We start from the raw sequence: 24,420 nt of genomic DNA, 5'->3' as shown, positions 1-24,420 counted from the left end.
TGAGGCTCTTAGACATAACAGCCCCGACTGTGATGCCAAAAAAAAAGCTTTATTTGGTTCCCCCTTTGTACATGTTGGTTGCCAGATAAATTATCCTAATAAGTGACATGCAAGGCAAACCCAATTTTAAAGATAATCCTGAAAAAAATGGAGAAATGTGGGATAAAGCAAATATAGTACAATGTTAATTATAGAATCTAGGTGGTGGGCATATGTGGGCTCACTCTAAATTTCTTTCAACTTTTACATAGGATTGAAAATTTTCTTAGCAAGATATTGGGGAAAAAAACTTTAAAAGATCTATTTCGTGTTTTCCACTGGAAGTATGTAGGAAATAGGACCTTCCAGGTCTGTGTGCAATTTGGTGATCTGTTTGGGCCCCTCAACACTGTTCAGCACAGAGCGGGGGGTGCATCAGGCGCTGCCTGGACTGCACATTTGCAAAGGCTGGTTTAGTGGTTACAAATTACTTTGCCTTTCACAACCACATTGACCCCAGCACTGAGCTGTGAGGCTGGCAGGCAGATGTCATTACCACCATTAGTCTCTTTTTATAAATAAGGAAACTAAGGCGTAGAAGTAAGTAACTGTTGATCCCAGGAGCTCAGCCAGACCTTCTGACACCCAGCCCTTTGCTCTTTATTCTGTGTTTCTTTATTCCCAGTCAGAATTCCCACCACCCCCCTTTTTCTTTCTGGGCGCTGCTCTGTGTTATCAGGGAGACAAAAGGGATCTGATAGACCAATTCAGGGAATCTAGCCGGCCAAAGTGTTGGTGATTCTCAAGTGCTAAACACGCTTCTTGTCCCCAGGGTGTTTGTATTTTAAAGAAAAAAAAAAAAAGAGCAATCACTTAACCTTTCTTTAAAATTTTTTAAACATTTATTTATTATTTATTTATCTATTTTGGCTGCTCTGGGTCTTAGTTGTGCTATGCGTGAACTTTTAGTTGTAGCATGCGGACTTCTTAGTTGCTGCATGTGGGCTTTTTAGTTGTGGCATGTGACCTCTTAGTTGCAGCCTGCATGTGGGATCTACTTCCCTGACTAGGTATTGAACCTGGGCCCCCTGCATTTGGAGCATGGCCTTTGACCCACTGGACCAAGTAAAGTCCCAATAACTTAAACTTTAACTATGTAACACAGTCACAGCTGATGGAGACTGAGTCCGGGAAGGGCCAGGAGTAGAGGGTTGAGAGGGCGCAGCTGGCCAGGTGCAAATCATTCCTTGTAAGTAATCAGTGTCTCTGTCCACACAGAAAGCCAGCTTTGGTGAAAGAAATCCATTAGCTAGGATTTTTCACATTGTGGTAGAGCAATTTAATGGCAGGCACACATTGTTAATTCTTTTTACATTTAAAATTTTGTGTTTGGGACGGAATATTCATCCTTTTAAGGATACTGATAGCCATCTAGACCTGACATGGACTTCAGTCTTACTTAGCAGCAAATAATAACTGTCAGCTCTTTTTGAACAGATACAGTGAAGTAGGTGCCCGTTTTTATTAAATGAAAGAAAGCCATCATTCTCTAAAAGCAAAGTTCGTGTGAACCTCTTTCTGGTTTGGCTTCGCAGAGGTCCACGGACTCTAAGTGAGAACTGAATTGTTCAAAAGCAGAATGGGAAATGCCAGTTGACCTGAGCTCGCGTAACTTCTTTAACTCAAATCTAGCAGGCTTGTTGTCACGCTACTGACACGACACAGAGCAGTCTCTCACAGCATCAGATGTTAAGCTCATTTAATCAGATTTGGTCTGGAAATTTTTCTAGGGTTTCACAACCTATGAAAAAACGCAATATATCAGCACACTCAAAAATCTGCAGTGGGATTCCTTTCAATATAGACATATTACCAAGACCTGAGAGAGCACATAATGAGGGGTAAGTTTTCCAGGACAGAGAAGAGGAAGCACAGCCTCCTTGTGGGAGCAGAGTACCACCCCTGGATGGAGGTAGTGGACGTACGGCTTTCTCAAGATGTGCTCCCCAAGCCTCCACCCCTAGGAGATTTTTATCAACTTCATTGAGCTATAATTCATATATGATAAAATTCACCCTTTATAGTGTACAAATCAGTGGTTTTTAGTAAATTCACAGAGTTGTACAACCATCAACACGTTCATCATCCCCCAAAGAACCCCTGGACGGTAACTTCCCAATCTCCGTCTCCCCAGCTTCTGGCAACCTGCTAATCTGTTTTCTGTCTCTATGGATTTGCCTGTTTGGGGTATTTCATATAAACGAAATCATACAATATGTGGCCTTTTGTGACTGACTTCCTTCAGTTAGTATAATGTTTTCAAGGTTCATCCATGTTGTGACCGGTATCAGTTTTTCATTCCTTTTTTTTTTTTTTTTTTTGCGGTACGCGGGCCTCTCACTGCTGTGGCCTCTCCCGTTGCGGAACACAGGCTCCGGACGCGCAGGCTCAGCGGCCATGGCTCACGGGCCCAGCCGCTCCGCGGCACGTGGGATCTTCCCGGACCGGGGCACGAACCCGTGTCCCCTGCATCGGCAGACGGACTCTCAACCACTGCGCCACCAGGGAAGCCCTTTCATTCCTTTTTATTGAAAATTATATTCCTGCCATGGAATGAATATTTCTGTCCCCTCTCACAAATTCATTTGTTGAAACCCTAACCCGCAATGTGATGGTACTAAGAGGTGGAGCCTTTGAGAGGTAAATAGTTCATGAGAATGAAGCCCTCACGAATGGAATTAGTGCCCTTATAAAAGAGACCCCAGAGAACTTCCTCGCCCCTCTTCCACGTGAGGACACAGCAACATGATAGCCATCTGTGAAGCAGAAAGCGGGTTCTCACCAGACACTGAATTTGCCGGTGCTTTAATCTTGGACTTCCGAGCCTCCAGAACTGTGCGGAATAAAAGTCTGTTGTTGAAGCCACCTAGTCTATGGTATTTTGTAATAGCAGCTTGAACGGGCTAAAACAATTCTCTTGTATGACTATTCCATATTTTTATCCATTCATTGGTTTGTGGACGTTTGGATTGTTCCTACTTTTTGACTGTTATGAATAATACAGCTATAAGCATTTATGTACAGGCTTATTTGTGGACATACATTTTCATTTCTCTTGGCTATATATCTAGGAGCAGAATTTCTGGATTAAATGGTAACTGTATGTTTGACATTCTAAGGAACTGCCAGACTGTTTTTCAAAGTGGCTGCATGATTTTACCTTATGCAGTGTATGAAGGTTACAATTTCTCTACATCCTTGCCAACACTTGCTATTCTCTTTTTTATTATAGCCACCCTAGCGGGTATGACGTAGTGTCTCACTGTGGTTTTGATTCATATTTCCCTGAAAAACCAATGGTGTTGAGAATGTTTTAATTATATTGTTGAATTGTAAGAGTTCTTTATATACATTGGATACGAGGCTTTCCCTTCCCTTCCCTTCCCTCCAGAGGGTAGCCCTTACCACCTAAATTAGCAATGACAAGAAAGAGAAAGAAGTAGATGTGAATGCTAGCCTACTTAAGGATTACCTTGCCTTGTAAGATCTGGAGGTGGCCTACCTCTGTGGGGGCAGGCTGGGACAAGGCTGTTCTCAAGAAGCATTTTGGGGCCTGTGCAAATGCTTGGAAGGGAACTGAGTTTAAGCCTCAGATATCTACACCAGCAGGACCGGAAGAGATGACATTGACCGGGAAGATTCTGAGTTCAGAGATCTCCAGTTACCAGCTGTTGCCATAAAAGTCCTATAGATCTTTGCTATTCAGAGTGTGGACCTTGAACCAGAAGCACCTACATCACCTACGAGCTTATTAAAAATACAAAATCTCACCCCAGACCTACTGAATCATTTTAATAAGAATTCCAGTGATCTGTATGCACTTATGATGATGCATAAGAGAATTTTCTTCTCCTGCCCTCAAATTTCCAGGTCAGGGCAGACAGACCCAAACACACAGACCCTCAGTGAGTTGATATCCTCTAGCGTGAGCATCTTGAATCAGCACAGGAGTAAACCAAAGAGAGTCTCTCTGGCCGGGCCTGGGCCTGGGAACCACACGAACACACCTACAAGCGCTTAACTAAGGCCTGAAACATTTATGCCCTAGATAGGTGGCCACACGGACTGGGCCAGTCTTGTGAACTACCTGTTTTTCCCTTCCTCATTTTTCTTCTTCAACTATTATCCTCCTATAGAAAAATGTCAGGAGTCTTATCTTGGATCCATACAACTGTGCCAGAAGATTTATTCTCTTTTACCTAACCGGGGAAACTGCCTTTACTTTCTTGGCTCAGATCCTCTTGGGAGTGACAGGGACCCTGGAGATCATCTAGGTTATTCTCCAATTATCACCAAGCCAAAAAGCCCTGGTAATTGGCTGCCTGCATGGAACAGTCATTGCGCTGTTTGCCAGTGGAAAAGCGCTGATGTCACTCTGATACTAGCAGCTGGCCGCCGAGTGGTGATGACAAAAGGGGGCAGGCTAGTTGAAAGCATGTGGATAGGTGGAAGGGAGGGCCAAGGTGATTTATATGCAGGTATAACAGAAAGAGTGCTAAGCTGGTGTTAGCTGTGTGATTTGGGGCATGTCTTTAATCTCCCTGGGTTTTCCGTACCTGTAATAAACAATCAAAGCAGTTAACACGGGCTTCCCTGGTGGCGCAGTGGTTGAGAATCCGCCTGCCGATGCAGGGGATACGGGTTCGTGCCCCGGTCCGGGAAGATCCCACATGCCGCGGAGAGGCTGGGCCCGTGAGCCATGGCCGCTGAGCCTGTGCGTCCGGAGCCTGTGCTCCGCAACGGGAGAGGCCACAACAGTGAGAGGCCCGCGTACCACAAAAAAAAAAAAAAAAAAAAAAAGCAGTTAACACTTAATAGTTTATGTGAACTATTGATGTCGAATTTTCCCAACAGTTTATGAGAGATCCTGTCATTTCCTTCACTTTACAGATGAGGAACCTGAGGCACAAAGAGGGTTACTCGCTCAAGGTCACTCAAGTAAACCCAGGCAGTCTGACTCCAGAGTCAGCTCTGCCAACGGAGAGCGTCGGATTAGACGAACGTTAAAGACTCTCCCCATCTCTGCTATTAATTTTCTCTCTTGTTAAACTGGGATAATAAGAGAGTTGTGAAGGTCATGAGGTAACACAGATGAAGTGCTTAGCACAGTGCCTGGATCGTAAGCGCTCAGTAAACGTCAGCTATTACTATCATTCATGCTTTTACTATTACCACTGCCATTTTATGGAACAAATCACTCTTGCCATCTCCTCAACAGCTGCCGGAGTGCACAGTTAGCCCAACTGAACCGATTAATAAATTCAAACAATGGGTCAATTCAGCCATAAAATCAAGCAAGCCTGAACCGATGCTGAAGTGAATTGCCTAGTTAAATCGTCTTAAGCAGTGCTATCCAACAGAACGCTCTGTGATGATGGAAATGCTCTGTATCTGTGCTGTCCGATAAGGTAACCACTAGCGGCATGTACCCATTGAGCACTGGAAATGTGATTAGTGTGACTGAGGGACTATTTCACTGTATTTAATTTTACTTACTTTAAATTTCTGACTTAATAAGCCACATGTGGCTGGTGGCTACCATATTGGACCCCTCAGGCTAAGTAAGGCCTATCTGGTAGCCAAGAACACTTGGTAAGAGAACTCGAAAGTGCCAGGAACAGGAAAGGGAGTCGGAAGCTCCTCTGGCCATAGCTCTGTTTTGTTACAGGTGCCTTAAAGAACCACGGATATTAGGATGCTCAGACTTTAAAGGATTCCCTTCATCTATTAAGTGGGGATGTGGATTTTTGAAGGGTGAGGGGCAAGGTGGGGGGAAGAAAGAAGACAATTCCAGTTTCCTCACTGGGATACCCCCAAATGATTCTGGGTAGAACTAGATTCCTTATTACTGTTAAAAATTATATGGTGGTAGGGGCTTCCCTGGTGGCACAGTGGTTAAGAATCCACCTGCCAATGCAGGGGACACGGGTTCGAGCCCTGGTCCGGGAAGACCCCACATGCGTGGAGCAACTAAGCCCACGCACCACAACTACTGAGCCCATGTGCCACAACTACTGAAGCCCATGCGCCTAGAGCCCGTGCTCTGCAACAAGATAAGCCGCCATAGTGAGAAGCCTGCACGCCGCATCAGACCCCAACGTAACCAAATATAAGTGAATAAATAAATAAATTTATTTAAAAAAATTATTTGGGGAGGGATAATTTATACCCACACTATGTAAAGCGCCATGACATTCCATCTTTCCCATGCTCTGTTTTACGACATGCAGAAACTAAAAAGTGATTTAGAGTTGTGGCTTGAGTGATTAATTAAGAAAAAGATAATCAAAATGGATGATCAAAGTATCATAGACTTTGAAGGGGCTGTCTCATAAGCATGTCCATTACCAACTGGCATCTTAGGGAAGCCACATACACATCCCTGGGACACAAGTGTGACACTGTGCCTTGCTTTTTGGACTGACTGGCTTTGGATCTGGAGAGGAGGAGCAGTCAGCCAGGAGGTCATAGCACTGCCCTCAGCTCTCACCCTGGTCCTCTGAGGATCTTACCCATTTTTTAAACATAAATAATTTTCTGATGATATAAGGAGAGCAGTGAGCCCATTTCCATCTAAGTCTGTAAACACGTGACTGCTTCCCTGGTACAAATGACTAGACCTTGTATCGTGTTCTGATTCTAAATATTTTGAGCAGAAGTCCCCCAGCCCTGCTCACTCACCCCTACCGCCAATGAATAATTCACTGGCTGCCAAAATTTGCAGAAGGCAAAACTGAAACCTAATGAGGCTAGCTCGTGTTAAACCAATTTTTAAATGACAGTAATTAAGAGAGTTTTCATATAGGAAAGGCTCTGTTTAGAATGAAAAGTTAAAAGCCACCGCCAGAAACACAAGGGTCCTGTGCATAAAGGATTCTCTTTTTGCTGCCCAGCAGTCTCTCCGGCCAGTGTCTGAGCAGTGAATGCTAACACAGCGGTCCGCCCTGCCGTTTTCCCTACTTCACCACTGTCTTGTGGAGTCCACCTCGGAGAATGCCTTGCACCAGGGCTGCAGTCTCTCAGGCTGTCTGCAAACAGACACCAGGCCATCTGTCCTCTCGCCTTCCACCCAAACACAGCTGCTGGGCTCTACCCCAGCTCCAGCCATCTGGAGGAGGAACAAAGGCCCCTCTCCTCACCCTCTCCCTGGCTGCCGAGGGGAGACTGGGGAGTCCTGGCACCGTCTTGGCCTCGGTGAGGAAAGGAATATGGAAGAAGCAGCCATGTTCCCTCCTAGTGGTCAGCAGCTCCTCCCCCCCGGTTCTCGGGCTCGATGAAACCCTTCATTCATGCCCCAGACACATGTCAAGATACTCTTGCAAGTGTCAAGCCCTGGACCAGGCTCTGGGGACTCGAGAACGAAACCCAGCTTCTGGCCTCTAGGAGCTCACTGTCTGGTGAGGTTGATGCACGTGTACACAGTCAAGCCCTCTGTGCGCAGAAGTGACAGGTTGGAATAGCCAGCGGAGGGGGATGCTTGACCCAGGCGAAGGGAGCCGGAGAAGGGTTCCCACGGCGGGGCATTGGACTCGATGTCTAAAAATGAGTTCGCACTGGGCACCGGCAAATCAGAATGGGGGAGGCCTGGCCCAAGCAGGAAGTGTATGGAGCCCGACATGGTGGGAAGAGGAAGATGATGAAGGGAGAGGACAGACAGGGAGAGCCAGATTCTAGTGGTCCTTGATGTCCATCAGAGGATAAGGGGAGGCAGTGAAGGGCTGTGAGCATGGGAGGCTCACGGTCAGATTTGTGATTTGTGATTTGAGAAGATTCTTTAGATGGCGGGGAAGAGGACAGAAACGAGGGAGCGAGCCTCATTAAGACCAGTCACGGTAATCCAGGGGAGAAATCGTGGTGGCCCAATGAAGTGAAGGAGATGAAGAAATTAATCTGAGGGAGAAATCATCACTAAAAATGCTAGCTCGAAACCCTCCAAAACAGGTCCCCAATAATTTTTAAATTCAGAGTAAGCTCTGCAAAGGAGGAACACAAAACTACTCTTCAGTGTTACTGAACTCAGAACTACTCTTCAGTCTCATCTGAGGAGGGTGACCTCTTCTCACAGAGGAAAGAGCTTGACCGTACAGGGATAGCTATTGCCCCAAAGGGCCCAAGAGCCACCTGGCAGCCGCAGACCGTATAAGCTGGCGTGTCAGGCTACTCTCAGAAAGGATATTTACCGAGAGGTATCAGACTTGCTGAAACGCCTCCAATCCCAGCTCAAGCATTTACCTATGACCTTCGGGCCAGTTAGGTCCTCAGAGCCACCAGGAGAGACTTTCTTTCTGAAGGCAGGCTGTCCTGCTGCTTGCACTCAGCTCTGGGGTGCTTTTGGCCTCATTGGGGGAGACCTCAGGGCAGCGGAGGGCAGCCTCTCAGAAGAGCGGCGTGTCAGTCACCGCCCCTTCCCCCTCTTGCCTGCTGCACGAAGCTGCCCCCAAGACTCTGCATGTCCGAGGTCCATGGGCTGTTCGGTTTTTAAACTGTTTCTTAATTAAAGGAAAAGAAAGTGAAGGCCCTTTCTGTTCTGACGACCTTCATTCCTGGTCCCCTTACAGCATGTGGGGTCATAATTTCACAGGAAGAATCCGGAGCCAAAAAACAGGGATAGAAATTGGTTCCTCTTAGAAAGGCAGGGACCAAATGTTAGTGACAATCTGATCTAAGATAGAAGACGAAACAAAAGATGCCACAGCTCCATTCCTTAGATCTACGCAATGGGCTCAATACTGGCTCCAGGAGAACGACCCGGAGGCCTGGCTCACTGCTCAGAACTTCAGTTTCTAATCATAAAAAATACTTCCAAGGCACTTTACTATGTGCATATTTTTCCATTTTTTAAAAAACCGTGAGGCATGGAGAACTATAGTAGGTCATAGGTCTGGAAGCTAGATTAAAACACTCTTTAAAACAGTGAAAACTCACACCATTATTTTTCCTTCTCGGTGATGAATCTTAATTTCCATTCTGAGGAATTCTTTTTCACTTTTAACACATAAAATTTTAAAATTACAACCGCTAAAAATAACCATGGGTAGATTTTCCATTCCTTTTCTTCTGTTTCTCGAGCCCTTGTATCACAGCTGCCTTCCTGTACGGAGGATTGTTCGGGTTTGTTTGGTAAGTTTTAAAAGAACATATTTTCTGTTGCTTGCATTGTTGCACTCTGAGCATCTTCGGTTATTAATGTTACCCTAAATTAGATATGGTAGAAACAGTAGATACGCTTGTTCATTCAGCTGATTCATAATTTCTTACCTAAAAAAAGCATTATCAGTAGTTTTAGAAGGCATGATAAATTAATACTACAATATAACCTTCAAAACAGATTGCTGAAGGGCCCAAGGATGACCACTTGGTGCCTTTGTTGAGAAAGGTTTTGTTTGTTTTGTTTTTTTCCTTCTTGGTGTTATTCCCATATTTTAAGAGAGTAAACGAGAATATTTTCTGTCAATCTTGTTTCTCAAATTCATGCTCTTTTTAATCCTCAATGCATTGATTTCGAGAGCAGCCATCTTTGTAAAGTCCGTTCACTTCCCTGGGTCTCAGGGTCTGTATCTCAGTGTCTGTATCCTGTCTGTATCCTGGAAGTAGGAGAGGTCGAAGATGTATAAGGTCTCAAGAGCTTTAATGTTCTGTCGTTGCCCCATTTAAATGCTCCTTCTTTATTCTGACAGAATCCATACTCTTTCTCCTATCACAGTTCCCGCGTGCCTGAATGCCTGCACTCCCCATGTCCGCCTTCCTCCCTGCGGCGGGCTCTGTTATCGTGGGCCTTGAATCACTTTCTTTCAGCCAGAGTACACTACACAGTTTGCCCTCCAAGAACCTGCATACTTTTGTGGGACCAGAAGGGCAAGTCACATGACTTCCCTTGCTTGTCTGGAAATTGCTCCGTCAAAAGATTTCTCAGCATCTCTTTCCCTTCGTGTATTCCAGATCCTTCAAATCCGACATTGTTCTCATGGTCACAACTTCAACAGATGGTCTTCTCAAAGGGAAAATATGTTGCAGTGTTCAGTTCCCCTCTTACATCCCCCACTTACCTACCCTTGAAGGCTTGTTCACATCCTACTCTCTTCTAAGCTTATATGTATATAGCTATTTTTCTTTTGATGTGGTGACCCCCTCAACCATAACTTCTTATTCTTTTTTTGCTTGCAGTATAAACTGGTCCCTCCCAAGACAAACTCTGCAGGCAACACAGCTCTACACCTTCAGACGAATGCTGAGGCTTTCATTATAAGTCTTACTTGTTTTCTGTTTAAAAAAAGATGTTTTAGGAGTTCCAAATCCAGCTTTCTAGGAACAAAATATAGAAGCACGAAACCAGGGTATTTCAGAGGAAGCAGAATCCTTTGAGATGATGCCATGGGGTGGCCCAATTTTACAGAGGAGAAACTGACAGTCTGAAACCGGGAGACTCACAGTCTTGTTACGAGCGATGGCAGAGTTCACACCGGAAGCAGAGAGAGCCACGTCTCAGACCAGAGTCATCTCTACCTTGGTTTCTTCAACTGTAAAGTGCAAAGGGTTACACAACCATAAAGTGAAGTAGCCGGCTCACACAGGATTGAGAAAGATAAGTGAGTTAATACGGTAAGTACTTAGAACAGTGTCTGGCACAAAGTAGCATTCCATAAGTGTTAGTTTATTGTTAGCAGAAGTACTGAAGACCCATATTGTAGGGAAAGGATGCCTTATACTGTCATTGTGTGAATTTTGTGGAAACTTTTACATTTCTTTATTCTATGGAGTTTCTGTTAGAAATTTGAAGAATAGGATTAGGCCCCAAATCATGATACTGATAAATTCACATAAAATATAATAATAATAATAATAATAATAATAATTTAAAAATTAAAAAGTGTCACAGCATTATATATGTTTTATAAGGTAGATGGCATTACCAAGGGCATAGAGAAACCCTTGATAATCTGTTTCGTTTTGTTTTACCGTATCTATCAACTTTCGGCTTTATAATGGTTGTCTCCAAAAACATATACTATATTCTTGAATATAATATCTACCTCTATTTTTATTCCTCATGTTATTTTTTTCTCTTCTTTTCCATCCTGATTATTCCCCACTGAAAACAAATTTAGGGTCTTCTAAAGTTTTATAAGAGCAGCAGTCTGTCCTTTCTATAACCCGACAATGCAATCTGTTCATCAAACACGCACCTAACTCTGTTTTTAGTTATAGTATCTGTTCCCTTATCCCTCTGATATTTTCATTCTTAAGACGGAGTAGACGGGGGATGGTGGCGAGAAATCTTCGAAGAGGAACGGCTTAAAATGAAAGCTCTTTAAAATGTCAGTGTGTCAAGACTTTACAATGTGATGTTCATGGGATATAAGTAGAAGGAGCCGGAAAGACCTGAAAAAAACCTAAGTTATTTGCAAAGTGGTTGAAATGTGGTATACATTTAGAATTCCCTTTCAAATGTCAAGTTTGTGAGAATACTTTTAAGTGCATGGCTATTTTACGTATGCATAATAATTGATAAAGATATCCTTAGGTACAGCAGATTAATTCTGGGGTGTAAGTTTGGGCCTGACTGAAGTCATATAACCTCATCATGTCTTAAAAATGGAGCAAGTGTTATGAATGAACCCCTCCTTTGCTGAGAGGAGGTGTATGGACAGGGATAGGACAGTGGTTGAAGGAGAAGTGAATCAGCATTGAGGGACTGGATCAGGAGACTGACTGTTAGGAAGTGCTCTGTGGCTAAAGCCCTCACAACACAATCCCATTCGGTCCTCACCACACCCTGTGAGGTAGGAACCATGACCCCATTTCTACATGAGGACACTGAGTTATCCAAGATCATTCAGCTAGCATATGAGACCCAGTGAGATGGGAAAGGCACAAGAAAAAGGAAGAAGTATTGTCCGGGGTGGGTGGAGGATGGGGGGTGTGACTGTCCTTGACTTGCGGTCAGGCTTCTTGAAGGCAAGGTAAGGTAAGGGGTGAGGCGGGGGCAGCTAAGAAGCCAGGAGAGAGTCTGGAGCTGAGATGGCACAAAGGAGCGACCACTGCCTCAGCCAACGGAGTGTCCAACTGCATCTAGAAGTGCAATTTCGAAACCATGAAGACGGTGGGGATGGGGAAAATATGAAGAGATACAGCATTTTTTTCTGATGTGTGATAGATTGCTCTGGCTTTAACTAGGGTGACTATAGGTTGTTTTTCTGGGGTCACTGTCCGTAGGTGAGGTGGAAGACTGCAGGGGTCCTAGTGGTTCTCTTCCCGTGATCTTTGCTTTCTCATCCAGTCCCTCATTGGCTGCTAGGATGTGACGTCAGTATGAGATAATCTTGCACACGCTAAGCCAAGCCACGCCAATGCCAGACCCATTATTCATGTAGACCAGATGACCACCATCTCTCTAGAGAGGCGAAAGCCTGACAGTGCATGATGAAAAAAATTAGGAGGTGTTTTTCCACCCCCAAAATGGATAAGTTTTTAAAAAATGAAGAGACATTGGACGCATATGGACATGTATCCATATATACACGTTTACACTCAGGGACACACACACACGCACACACACACATGCACACTCACACACGTACTTCTAAAATGGACATTTTAGAAGGAACCAGCTTTTATTTTAAACACAATTTTTATTTTAGGTCTTATTCAAGGTTGTGTTCTCTTGCAAGCACTCTCTGAAATGAAGGTTAGTGTGCTGGATGTTCATTCAGTAGTGGTTTTAGGATCAACATTTGTGAAAAGGGGGAAAGAAAGCGTTGGGAGAAACTAGCCCCACTGGCGGCCTGACAGCCTCAGCCAACCCTACAGGGAGCTCTGGAGCTAAAATGGCCCTTCAAGGTGTCCCACGTTAGGTCAAAAGGCTGGGCTTTTCTGCTTCCACCTCAGTCAGTCACTGGATATGAGCCGCCCCAGGAAGGGTCTGTCCCCGGGAGAGGCGGCTCTTTGCAGCCGAGGTTCACCCTACAGAGGCTGACTGCTAAAGGCTCTCTGCCAACTGCCCTCACAGCAGCAGACGCAACATATCCTTCTTTTAAGAGAGGTGGGGGGGCCCATCCGTGACATCGCTATGGAGCTGGTTCTAACTGACTGTGTGAACTTGGGCAGCTTACTTTGTCCCTCTGGGTTTCAACTTTATCTCCTGCAAAAGGTTTGGTTGGGTTTCCTTCAGCTCTAAAATTCTAAATTTTTTAAATCAAAATCAATTTTTCAGAGCCAGACTTCTACCTTGTCTTTAGCAAATGGAGAGATGGAGAAAATAAGTTTCATTACCTAAGTTATAGATACACAGGTAATGAAAAGGTATACACATATATACATAGAGGTGGAACGTCTTCTTACTCCTTTTGTCACAAGAGGAATTTGGCCAGAAAGTACAAACAAGAGAAAAAGTGGAATTGATTAGATAAGAGTTCCATTCTTGGCAGCACTGAAGAGCTACCAAGGTGGCCATATAATGTGCCTCTAGAATACAGAACACAAAATTCAGGTTGTTTCTTAAGCCTTAGATGCTCCAGACTCTCTAAGGGTGATTACAGTTTCCTCTCTCTCTCACATTATGGTGATTAGGATCAATTGTAGGAACATTAAGGAAAAAAAGTAACCTTCTCATTTCTTCCTTTATCAGCCAGCCCACAGGATCTTCCACCTCCTCCCCAGCTAGGTTTTTCAAGGCTCATGTGGGCATCTGCAGTGTGGAAACCAGATGGTGGTTTCCTTGAATCTGCCTGTTCTACTTTAATAGCCTCTTTGCAAAAAGCTAACCCAAAGAGTATGCTGCAGGTAGGGTCAGCATGAGAAAACAGTGGATTCAGGTCATCTGAGAACACGGGATCCCCAAATACTAAGATGATGTGAAAAGAATTTAAAGGCAAAACTCACTGTGGAGACTTTCAAGGGTCTATTGCTGGGTGAAATAGGCAACATGGTAAAACACACGCAGGAAATGTGGCTCTGGTGTTTTTTGGGGGGAGGAGGGGGTTGTAGAAGTGGTCACCCATTTGTAGGTAGGAGCTGATTGGTAGGGGAAAGTTTTTTGTTTTTTTTTTTTTTTGCGGTACGCGGGCCTCACTGTTGTGGCCTCTCCCGTTGCGGAGCACAGGCTCCGGACGCGCAGGCTCAGCGGCCATGGCTCATGGGCACAGCCGCTCCACGGCATGTGGGATCCTCCCGGACCGGGGCACGAACCCGTGTCCCCTGCATCGGCAGGCGGATTCTCAACCACTGCGCCACCAGGGAAGCCCGGTAGGGGAAAGTTTTGATGTCTAGTAGAGCTTACCATTTTCTAGACTTCGGGGTATATCTCTGTCTCATGGTGAGACTCTCAGGATGGACCAGCTTGGTTGCTGGTGTTTGTTTGTTAAGAGAAAATGGTTAGTGCAGCATGGATGGTGGGGGAAAGGGGTGATATTATAGGATTCTGGGGTGAAGAAAGACAGAATGCTCCGTGGGGTTTCAAATGCCAGTCTGCAGGCTGGGATCAAGCTGGCTGCTTCAGAGTCAATTGGGGAACTTGTTAAAAATAGACATTTCTGAAACCCATCCTCCGAAATGTTGATATAGTAACAAATTCTCCTGTTTGAGTCTGACATGCAGTTAGGTTTGGGGACTACAGGAGTAGTTAGAATGTAACACTTAAATCACTGGAATTCATCCATTATTCAAATATATGGCTATTAAGCATCTTCTATGAAAAAGTTGCTCAGTTAAGTTCTGTGGGATTTATAAATATGTATAAGACATAGGCTGCCTCAAATCCCTTTGAACACGAGCAGAGGACTAGCTAGGTAGGCAGGTAGGTGACAGACAGGGATGTTCTCAGACATGAGTTTACAGTCCAGAGGGATGCAAAGAATAGAATGGAACTATCATGCCAGGGGAAAATGAGCAGATGTTTTAAACCAATTTAGGAAAGAAGAGGGAGACAGCTTGGCAGATTTCCCAGAAATGGTCCCTAGTTTAGATGTCCAAGATGTCTTGGAGAAGACAAATATGAATATCAACCTCACAAGTCTGCAGAAAAAAATTCAGCGAAAGCACATATATAGTCCTTAGCACAGCATGTGATAATCATTAATAAATGATGGATATTAATAATTGTAGGAGATTTATAGGGCTGTAGGCAAGTTCCTTTTTCAAAAGTATCACTCCCTCTCTGCCTATAACAGTGCCTATATTTCCTTTACTGAGTTTTGAAGTCTTATTGGGAAAGACTTTTATTGAAGAAACTATTTTGAAAGGCACATGCCTCAAGCTTTTAATAGTCTAGGAAGAAGGAGAAGAAAACTAGGGGACAGTGACCCCACGGAAGGACAGAAGTCAGAAAGGAGTTGAGGTGGAGTCAGAGGCCAATTTTCATATATCCAACATGATTACTGTAGAAGCTGTCCTCCTGAAAGTGGGCCAGTGGCCCAAGGCAGCTGGTATGGCCTCTCTATGTGATCATTCATAGCCCAGGCCTCCTCTCCCTTAACTGCACCTCTTCCTCTCAACAGCTGGCAGATGGTGAAAGAGACTATGGGAAAGTTTCCTGTGTTTCTTAACCACCTGGCTCTTTACCGAACTCTGGTGCTCAAACTTCTTTGGTGGGAATCAGTCCTTTGGCCCATCTAGACGTAAGTCGGTGGGTGGGGAAGGCTGAGAAATATAACCCCTAGCTGGATAAGGGGACTCAAGACTCTTTGAGTCTTGAGGACCCCTGAACATGTGACAGCACATTCACCAAGAGGAGTCAGAAACAGAGAGACATGGGCTTAGCCAGCAAGAGAGTGGGCTAAAGTCAAGAAACAGGTCAACATACAGATGCCCCAAATAAATGAGCTTTTTCAGGGACAAGAAAGTAGTTAAGCTAGGGTACCAGTCTGGGAGAAGAGGAGAGGGGAAGCAGTTGGGGAGCTTATAAGGGACTGAGAGTAGAAGCCCTGGCTGAAAAGATGAGGAATTTGGCTAGAAGAAGATAAGGAGGCCAAGTGTATGTGACTCATCCGCAGATGGACATTGGATCTTCCATTTGGTGTAACAAGCATGGCTGGTTGACCACCAAGGAGTCACGCTCTTCCTGACCAGCCTGACCAGGCTACGTTTCGCAGCCTCGCCACCTCTTACACAGAGATGGGCTCTGTGCCTGGTGCTAACCAATGGACTGTGACCAGAAGACTTTTGTAAAAGGTCAAATGAGCCAAGGGGCCAAGATGCACGTTTATCTCCATTTCGTCTGCTTCTCCATTCGCCAGCTGCTAAGAGGATGAAGAGGAAGAAGGTGAAAGGGCCTCTGAACGATCACCTGGAAGCCATACAACCCGCATTGGACCGCAATGGGAATGGGAAAGAAACTCTGTGGTCTCAAGCCTCTGAGATTTCAGAATTGATCCATTTCAGCAGCTAGTTTTACTTAACACATATAAAAGGTCAGAGGAGGCCTATGGGGAACAGAGGCAACTCAAGAATCAAGGTGATGACTCCTCTGGACTCTTCTCCTCTGTAAATAAAAGACCGAAGGCTGATAAATACAGCTGCCCCTCATGTCTCTTTAGGCAGTCACCAAGGCCAAGTAAAGGGAAGCTTCCCTCTCCTCCTTCCTGCTACCCTAGGTTTCAGGCTCAGACTTTGAGAGGATTTATTTATCTTCCCTAAGGGTTCCTTTTTTATTTTTTCTTTTGGCCTGACGCGGGGCTTGCCAGATCTTAGTTCCCCAACCAGGGACTGAACCCACGTTCTCCACAGTAAAAGTACAGAGTCGTAACCATGGGATCGCCAGGGATTTCCCCTCCATCTGTCATCTTTTAAACCACTTTTATTCGAGACAAAAATGTTGGAGGATAGGAAGGACACGGTGTGTTTTAACCTAACTTTTTGTGGGGAAAGAGGGGATAAAGGAACAGAATCAGATAAACAGGGGAGAATCTTAGTGGTAAAGAAAAGGGCAGTGCTAAGCTAAGAAAATATTGTCAAATCTCGGACCTCCGTGTTTGCTAAGTGAGGTAGTTCTTTAATTAGGCTAATATGTCGATGGGTCTTAGGTGGGTAAAGCTGGGCTTAGAGTTCAGTTGGGGACAAGTTGCTAGGGAAGAGCTGAGTTGAGTTATTCTGCGTGAAAGTGTGAGAAAGAGAGTTGAAAACAGTAAGGGAGGTGAGAAAGAGAAGAGAGACAGCAAAATCCTGAGACGCCAGGAAGGTTTGTGGGGCGAGAACGTTAGGGATGTTCTATTATGGGGGGGAGATGGAAGGCTACACCCATGGAACACTACTGTTCAGTGTTAAACGATCCGGTCACGCCTATGTAAGCCCCTCTCTCTTCCCTTATTTTTAGTGGACTTTAACACCAAAGACACCTTCTGTGGGAGGTTTTTCAGGGGTGCCCAGGGAAGGGCTAGAGTTCCACAAATGAGCTGGCAAACTGAGGATCGGGAACAACATTGTGCAGGGTGGGAGATGACCTGTAGACAAAACTGATCCAGTCGGGTTTGGAATCCCAGCTGGGCATCCATTCTACATCGACTGAGCTCCTAATACCTGCCCGGCACTATTCTAGGACAGGAGGACAATGCCTTGAACAAAATAGATAAGATCTCTGAGAACTCACAGTCTAGTGGAGTGACAGACAATACATAACTGAGCAAATCGACAAATGAGAAAACAAAGTGGGGGTGGGGGGTGCGGTGGTGAATGGAGGCCCTGCTTGAGCATGGACCGTCACCTTGCAGAGGCGATGTTGAAACAGACTATTCCCATCAGGATTTGCAAACATCTTAGGCGGTGGAGATCCGGGTCTCCCAGGAGCAGAGAGACCCCAGTACATGTGGGTTACAGACCAATCCCTTACTCATTTCTCTTGCTTAATCCTCTCCCTCCTCTCCTCAGGGAGGTATGTTCTTTTCCAGCGGACAATAAACATGTCTTGAGCCCTTCTTTGTATGCCACGGAGAGACCTTTGCTTCTCAGCGGATGAAATCAAGCTTGTCGCTGGAGGAGGGTTTCACGGATGCTGCTTCCCTCAGGTCCCTAAGGAAAAGGCGGTGAACCGCCAGTTTGAAATGATTTGATCCTACGCTTGCCTAGAGTCAGGAGAATAAAGCTAACTAGGAGACCCCTTAAGCTCCTCAGCTGTTCCGAGGGAAAGATGCACTCCATCCTCCCCCAGAGGGCAGACTTCCCGGTAGGCGGAGAATGACATCCTTGCGAAGCAGGCAGCGCAAGGGCACCAGCTCTGGTGCAGAGAAACTGCTGAGCCCACGCGGGCTGCCGAGCTGCCTGCCAGAGTCTCGGCAACGAAAAGAAGGGGCTCCATCTAGTGTTGTTACAAAACAAGACCAAAGACATTCTGACCGGTTTATCAGGTGAACAAACACACCCTGTCTTCTGGCAAGAAAAGAGTACCCCAAAAAAGCCAGAGCCGCTGGGTTGTGGGAGCTTAGCGTAAAGCAGAAGCCGGACTTCACCACTGGCTGGGGATGGACCCGGCAACAGAAAGAAAACTAAATTGTCGTACCCTCTTGCTTATCAGTATTTCCCCCTAGAAGGGCAGACCCCACTGCTGCATGCAAACTCGTCTGTTATGAAATCAAGATCTGGGAACTCAACAACATCCAGAGGAATCTGGGGAAACACACAAACTGGGTCTCCTACTTGCGATTTTTGGAGCCTTTGTACAAGTATTTGTAATCGATGGGTCATAGGGTTTGCATATTTTCAACTTTAGTTAATAATGACAAATTGCTTTCCAAAATGGATATAACAATTTATTTACTATCTCCAAAACGTGATATTGTCAATCATTCTCATTTTTGTCATTCTGATGGGTATGGTCATGATACCTCAATGGCGTTTGAATTTGCATTTTCCTAATTAGTAGTGAAGCTAAGAACTTTCCATACGTATTTTTTTCTATTTGGATATCCTTCTTTGTGAGTTACCTGTTCAAGTCTATTGGCCATTTTTTTTTTTGCGGTACGCGGGCCTCTCGCTGTCGTGGCCTCTCCCGTTGCGGAGCACAGGCTCCGGACGCGCAGGCGCAGCGGCCACGGCTCACGGGCCCAGCCGCTCCGCGGCACGTGGGATCCTCCCGGACCGGGGCACGAACCCGCGTCCCCTGCATCGGCAGGCGGACTCTCAACCACTGCGCCACCAGCGAAGTCCCTATTGGCCATTTTTCCATGAACTTTTTATTTATTACTTTTACCAGGTTTTTAGATATTCTGATTAAGAGATTTTTATTAGTTATATACATTGATATATATTCCCCTCTCAGGGTCTGCTTTTTCATTCTCTTCACGGTGTCTCTGGATAAAAAAATGTTCTTAATTTTAATGAAATCTAATTTATAAATCTTTTCTTTTATGGCTTGCTTTCTGTGTCCTTTTTAAAAAATATTCCCCTACCCTGATGACAAGAAGATACTGTCTTATGTTATCTTTCAAAAGCTTTATTGCATTGCCTTTTGCATTTAAGCCTGCACTCTCCTGAAACTGAAATTTTGTTGGTAGGAGGTAGTACTCATGTTTTTTCCTTCCATGTGGGTATCCAGTTGTCTTAGATCTATTTATTGGAAAGACCAGCCTCATTCCACTCTTCTACAGTGTTCATAAATCAAGTGTTCATTTGTGTTTATGTTTTAGAATGATCTATTCTGTTCCACTGTTCTACCTTGTCCCAATATCAAACTGTCCTAATTACTGGAACTACATTATGTCTTCATATCCTGAAGAGCTAGCTAGTCCTCTCGCCAAATCTTCAAGTGGTTTGGTCCTTATTAAAACTTTGTATTTTTGCATAACATTTAGAATCACAAGATTGCATGAAGTCTGTAGGCTACTGGAGAATTGACATTTTTATAATATTAAATATGCCATCAATAAATAGGGCTATTTGTATAGGTCTTTTAAAATGTCTCTCAGGGCTTCCCTGGTGGCGCAGTGGTTGAGAATCCGCCTGCCGATGCAGGGGACACGGGTTCGTGCCCCGGTCCGGGAGGATCCCATGTGCCGCGGAGCGGCTGGGCCCGTGAGCCGTGGCCGCTGAGCCTGCGCGTCCGGAGCCTGTGCTCCGCAATGGGAGAGGCCACAACAGTGAGAGGCCCGCGTACCGAAAAAAAAAAAAAAAAAAAAAAAAAAAAAATGTCTCTCAATGATACTTTCTAATATTCCACATAGAAGTCTTGGACATTTTTTGTTAGATTTATTTTTGGGTGTTTGATGTTTTATCCTTCTGTAAATGTTCTTTTTTAAAAATAGATTTTATTTGTTGGAGCTTTTGTTTAGCTTCACCACAAAATTGAGCCAAAAGTACAGAGAGTTTCCATATTCCTGCCTCCCCCCACCCCCAAATCCAAGTTTCCCTTTTAATTAACATCTTGCATTAGTGTGGTGCCTATGTTACAATTTATAAACCAATATTGATACATAATTATTACCTAAAGTCCATAATTGACATTAGTGTTCCCTCTTAGTATTGTACAGTTCCTGGGGTTTTGACAGATGCATAGTCCTGTATCCACCGTTACAGTGTCACACAAAGTAGTTTCACGGTCCCCAAAGTCCTCCTTGTTCCATCTGTTCGTCCCTCCCTCTACTCCAACCCCTGACAACCACTGATCCTCTTACTGTCTCCATAGCTTTTCCTTTTCCAATATGTAATATAGTTGGAATCATACCATAGGTAGCCTTTTCAGATTGGCTTCTTTCACTTAGTAATATGCATTTAAAGTTCCTCTATATCTTTTCATGGCTTAATAGCTCATGTCCTTTTGGCTCTGAATAATATTTTATTGTCCAGATTTACCACAGATTATAGGCCTTGTTTTTGAATGCATTCAGTAAGCCTATGTCTTTTGGTTGGAGTGTTTAATCCATTCACATTTAAGGTAATTATCGATATGTATGTTCCTATGACCATTTTCTTAATTGTTTTGAGTTTGCTTTTGTAGGTCCTTTTCTTCTCTTGTGTTTCCCACTTAGAGAAGTTCCTTTAGCATTTGTTGTGGAGCTGGTTTGGTGGTGCTGAATTCTCTTACTTTTGCTTGTCTGTAAAGCTTTTGATTTCTCCATCGAATCTGAATGAGATCCTTGCTGGGTAGAGTAATCTGGGTTGTAGGTTCTTCCCTTTCCTCACTTTAACTATATCATGCCACTCCCTTCTGGCTTGTAGAGTTTCTGCTGAGAAATCAGCTGTTAACCTTATGGGAGTTCCCTTGTATGTTATTTGTCATTTTTCCCTTGCTGCTTTCTATAATTTTTCTTTGCCTTTACTTTTTGCCAATTTGATTACTATGTGTCTCGGCGTGTTTCTCCTTGTGTTTATCCTGTATGGGACTCTCTGCTTTTCCTGAACTTGGGTGGCTATTTCCTTTCCCATGTTAGGGAAGTTTTTGACTATAAACTCTTCAAATATTTTCTTGGGTCCTTTCTCTCTCTCTTCTCCTTCTTGGACCCCTATAATGCGAATGTTGTTGCGTTTATAGTTGTCCCAGGGGTCTCTTAGTCTGTCTTCATTTCTTTGCATTCTTTTTTCTTTATTCTGTTCCATGACACTGAATTCCACCATTCTGTTTTCCAGGTCATTTATCTGTTCTTCTGCCTCAGTTATTCTGCTATTGATTCCTTCTAGTGTAGTTTTCATTTCAGTTATTGTGTTGTTCATCTCTGCTTGTTTGTTCTTTAATTCTTCTAGGTCTTTTTAAAACATTTCTTCCATCTTCTCGATCTTTGCCTCCATTGTTTTTCCGAGGTCCTGGATTATCTTCACTATCATTATTCTGAATTCTTTTTCTGGAAGTTTGCCTATTTCCACTTACTTAGTTGTTTTTCTGGGTTTTTATCTTGTTCCTTCATCTGGTACATAGCCCTATGCCTTTTCATCTTGTCTATCTTTCTGTAAGTGTGGTTTTTGTTCCATAGGCTGCAGGATTGTATTTCTTCTTGCTTCTGCTGTCTGCCCTCTAGTGGATGAGGCTATCAAAGAGGCTTGTGCAAGTTTCCTGATGGGAGGGATGGGTGATGGGTAAAAATATGTTTCGTTTTATAAGAAACTGCCAAATTGTCTTCGAAAGCATCTATACCATAGCTGGTGAATGCTGCTCATTCACCAGCAATGAATGAGAGTTCCTGTTGCTCCACATCTTTGACAGCATTTGGTGTTGTCAGTATTCCAGATATTGACCATTCAAATAGGTGTATAGTGATATCTGTCTGTTGTTTTAATTTGCAGTTCCCTAATGATATATGACATTGAGCATCTTTTCATATGCTTATTTACCATTTATATATCATTTTTGATGAGGTGTCTGTTCAGATCTTTTGCCCACTTTTAAAATCAGGTTGTTCATTTTATCATTGAGTTTTAAGTCTTCTTTGTGTGTTTTAAATAATAACCCTTTATATGTCTATTGCAAATATTTTCTCCTAGTCTGTGACTTGTCTTCTCATTCTCTTGAGAGTGTCTTTAGCAGAGTAAAATATTTTAATTTTAAAGAAGCCTGGGTTATCCGTTATTTCTCTCATGGATTATGCCTTTGTAGTTGTATCTAAAAACTCATCAACCAACCTAAGGTCATCTAGATTTCCTCCTATGTTATCTTTTAGGAGTCATAGTTTTGTGGGTTTTTTTGTTTGTTTTTAGATGTTGGGGGTAGGAGTTTATTAATTAATTAATTTATTTTTGCTGTGTTGGGTCTTCGTTTCTGTGCGAGGGCTTCCTCTACTTGTGGCAAGCGAGGGCCACTCTTCATCGCGGTGCGCGGGCCTCTCACTATCGCGGCCTCTCTTGTTGCGGAGCACAGGCTCCAGACGCGCAGGCTCAGTAGTTGTGGCTCACGGGCTTAGCTGCTCCGCGGCATGTGGGATCTTCCCAGACCAGGGCTCAAACCTGTGTCCCCTGCATTGGCAGGCAGATTCTCAACCACTGCGCCACCAGGGAAGCCCCATAGTTTTGTGTTTTACATTCAAATTTATGATCCATTTTGAGTTATTTTTTGTGAAGGGCATAAGGTGTGTGTCTAGATTTTTTTTTTTTTTGCATACAGATGTTCATTATTCCAGCCATTTGTTGAAGGGAACTATCTTTGCTCCATTGTATTGCCTTTGTTCCCTTGTCAAAGACCACTTGACTATATTGACCACTCCTTCAAAATTGCGTGGGATATTTTCCTCTTCATGTAAAGTTTAGAATCAGTTTTCCAAAATCCACATAATAAGAGATTTTGTCTGGATTGCATTGTATCTATAGATCAAGTTAAAAAGAATTGACATCTTGACAATATTGAATCTTCCTATCCACAACATAGATTATCTTTCCATTCATTTAGTTCTTTGATTTCATTTATCAGAACTTTGTAGTTTCCCTCATGTAGATCTTGTACATATCTTGTTAGATTTATGCCTAAGTATTTCATTTTGGGGGGTACTAATGTAAACTGTATGGCATTTTAAATTTTAAATTCCACTTGTTCATTGCTGGTACTAGAAAAGCAGTTCACTTTTGTATAGTAATCTCCCATCCTGCAACCTTTCTAAAATCACTTATTTTTTCCAGGAGTTTTTTTCTCAATTCTTTCTGATTTTCTACATCTATGATTATATCATAGACGATATAAGATTAACATGCAAAAATCAGTTGTAGTTCTATATACTCCAATGAGTATATGGAAATCAAAATTAAAACCACAATACCATTTATAATCACTAAAAAATTAAATACTTAGGTAAATCAATAAGCCATGTACTGGACTTGTATGCTAAAAATGCTGGTGAAAAAAAATTAAAGACCTTACAAAAATAGAGAAATGTACCATGTTCATCTTTAACATAGTGAAGATGTCAATTCTCCCCAAATTGAACTATAGTTTTAGTTCAATTCCTAACAAAATTCCAATAAGAATTCTTGCAGATATGGGCAAACTTACTCTCAAATATATATGGAGAGGCCAAGAAACTGGAATAGCTAAAACAGTTTTGAAAGAGACTAAAGTGGACTGAATTGCTCTACCTGATTTTTAGACTTAGTATATAGCTACAGTTATGGAATCGGCAAAGTGATACACACAAGGATTAATGGAACAAAATAGGTAATTCAGAAGTAGAACCTGTGCACAATATGGCTGGCTGATTTTTGACAAAGGTACAGAAGCAATTCAAAGAGATAAGATATTCTTTTTAATAAATGATGCTGGAACAATTGAATATGTATAGGCAAAATACTTTAAAAAGAGAACCTTAACCTAAACCTCATAATTCATACAAAAGTCATCTCAAAGTATATCATATTTTAAAATATAAAACCATAAAACTTTTAGAAGAAAGCAAAGGAGAAAATCTTCAGGGTCTAGGGCTAGATGAGGAGTTCTTAGACATGATACCAAAGCACAATCCAAAGCACAATCCAAAAAAAAAGGCC

The sequence above is a fragment of the Kogia breviceps genome, chromosome 5 (assembly GCF_026419965.1).
Source record: "Kogia breviceps isolate mKogBre1 chromosome 5, mKogBre1 haplotype 1, whole genome shotgun sequence".
Taxonomy (NCBI): Eukaryota; Metazoa; Chordata; class Mammalia; order Artiodactyla; family Physeteridae; genus Kogia; species Kogia breviceps.
The sequence above is the reverse complement of the archived record's forward strand: the minus strand, read 5'-3'. Positions refer to the sequence as shown.